Source organism: Aplysia californica, unplaced genomic scaffold (assembly GCF_000002075.1).
Source record: "Aplysia californica isolate F4 #8 unplaced genomic scaffold, AplCal3.0 scaffold00248, whole genome shotgun sequence".
Taxonomy (NCBI): Eukaryota; Metazoa; Mollusca; class Gastropoda; order Aplysiida; family Aplysiidae; genus Aplysia; species Aplysia californica.
This window is the reverse complement of record NW_004797518.1, coordinates 282,735-285,234: the sequence shown is the minus strand read 5'-3', so window position 1 is coordinate 285,234 and position 2,500 is coordinate 282,735. Positions and strand designations below refer to the sequence as shown.

The window sequence follows — 2,500 nt, the reverse complement described above, 5'->3', positions numbered from 1 at the left end:
ATCAGCAGAGAACGTAAATACCATAGGAGAGACTAGTGGGCCATCCTAGAGACATTGGTGCAAGAAGAAAAATGGTGTTGCATTGTGCTGTCTTCTTCAGTTGGTTAACTCGTCTGGGCCTTAGTTTCCATCCCTATCACAAGCACATTGGACATGAACATCTACCTGCTGATCCTGCGAGAAGACAACAATTCTGTGAGTGGTTATTGGGAGGATGTGCCAGGGTTTTCCAGATTTCTTAACAATGTTTTCATTGGAGATGTGATGTTTCCAATGAATGGCCAACTTAACACTCACAATGTGGTCCAGTACGCTCTCTGTGGGCGCCCACTAGCTTTCAATTTTGACCAGATAGTAAGCAGGTTGAAATTTCATTGTCTGTTTAGGACTATGAAAATATGTGTGGTAATCCTACGTCCATTTGTTTTTCAACAATAAATGAATGGATAAACATAACATCTGAAAATGTTAAGAGAAGAGATGTTGCCACACGTGGTGGCGATCCACTTGAAGTGACAACAAAACGAGATGTTCCAGTATGAGTGGTGAGCGCGGGATATGCACTTGCTCAACGTCTTATTGACATTATGAGACATCTTTTAGGAATTTTTCAATGAGCATGTGGTTGCTCTTATCTGCCCTCTAGAGTGGCCCACCAGTACTGTACACGTGATTATACCTCCATTGACTTTTTCCTGTGGGGGCATTTCATCTACCGTTCTTTACCCTCACACCTCAAGGATTAGCGAGACAGACTTCAGAGACAAGTGGACATTCTAGGAGAAAACCCAGAATTTGTGAGGCGAGCTGTTTTTCTAACATGGTTGGCAGACGGAAGGGCGTCAGGTAAATGACCAAGACCAATGACGGTAAGAAACAAAACTGTTTTCAGCCTGTTTACAGTTTTTTATAATGTCATGCTCAAATATTTTCAAAACACGAATTTGTTACAATTGTCATTTTGAGTTCTTGATTTTCTCTCTTTGATTTTGATTTTATTTGATATAAAGGTGAACTTGGCATAGTTGCACACCTAGATCTTAGGAGTACGGTGCTAAATGGAGTACATATGTAAATTTACAACTGATGTACTACCATATAGAGCTCAAACTCTCTGCTGTTAAATTACACTAAACATTGAATTGGAAAACAGTTAGTTTGGCTCTGTTAACGATTTACAGTTGATTTGCCTTTTTAAAAATACACCCGGTACATGTAATGGGGGAATTTGTCCAATGCCTGAAAACGCTTGGTTACTGTCACACCCCTCGACTCACATTCTTTGAATTCGAGGAAAAATATATAAATTGGCGCACATAACCCAATAGATAAATTCTTGTTCATGATAAACGCCCCGACTGACACAATACCGATGCTTAAGGAGGCCAGTTGCTTCACTAAACCCCCATCAGAACCAACAGAGGCTGAGTGGGGTACCATTCATCTCCAAAAAGACGGAGGTACTCAATAAAACATAGCTCCACTATAAAATAGAATTTGGAGAACGATTTTATGTATGCTGACGCGAATATTGCCAAGAAGGCAAAAAACAGCAACAACCAAATGATGCCACAGAAAGAACAGTGATCAATTGATATCTGGATCAAGCTCGGTATCATGTAAAGTAAAAGTACCATCGCAGCATAGAAGACATTTCAAACATGGAGACTTGGAAAAAAATACTTCTAATAGCAAGATGAAATCAAGAAAAACTGGATACTGATGAACGTTCTATCAAACAAAATTACGTCTGCAAAAAAAGCATTCGAGTGATGTCGAAAAGTGGAAGAATAAAGAAAAAAAGAGCATTGGTATAAAAAGAGGAAAATGTTAGCTAGCTTCTATTTCTTTCTACATGTTTTTCTCTGTGGAACAGTGCTCAGGAGGTGCAAAAAGAAAAAACGAACATTGAGCTAGAGATGAGATGGGACAAAAACAATGAACGAAAAGAAGGAGAGGAGATATCATCACACAAACACAGACACACACGCACATAAAAACGCATAGATCTACACACAGAGAACAGAGTATAATTATTGCACGTTTAAAGATAGAGCAATGAGTGGAATACATCAACCAGAGAGAATTTTTTTAAAAAAGAAATAGAATCTTACTCATTGCAGTGGGTATTTTGGTATAATCCTGAACATGCACTAAAACTTGACACAAAACAGGACCATGCTGGAACAAAGTGTACCGCTTCGTCACACCGTGCGAGTAAGTAAGTCACTCCTGGTCCCGCTCTAGCTTTTTGCCTCTAGTGCAGCTCACGTTACGAGCCAGTGCGCGAGAGAGGAGAGATGGCGGGTCGCACGGTTCGCAATCCGATTGTGTGAGGTGCGCACGGTTCGGCGCCTTTCGATTCTGGGAATGTAATATAATATGTTTAGTATTTTTATACGCACACACACACACACACACACACACACACACACACACACACACACACACATACACACACACATACACACACATACATAAACACACACACTGTATATTA

The 2,500-nt window shown here is 40.1% G+C and overlaps 1 protein-coding gene across 1 annotated transcript in view; it reads right to left on the bottom strand.

Moving 5' to 3' along the window:
* Window positions 1-2,230, bottom strand: part of LOC101852548 — a 78,611-nt gene extending 76,381 nt beyond the window's left edge. The window contains exon 1 of the mRNA XM_013083672.2: window positions 2,115-2,230. The gene's annotated coding sequence lies outside the window, so the exon portion shown is untranslated. The remainder of the gene's footprint in view (window positions 1-2,114) is intronic.
* Window positions 2,231-2,500: the final 270 nt, after the last annotated feature.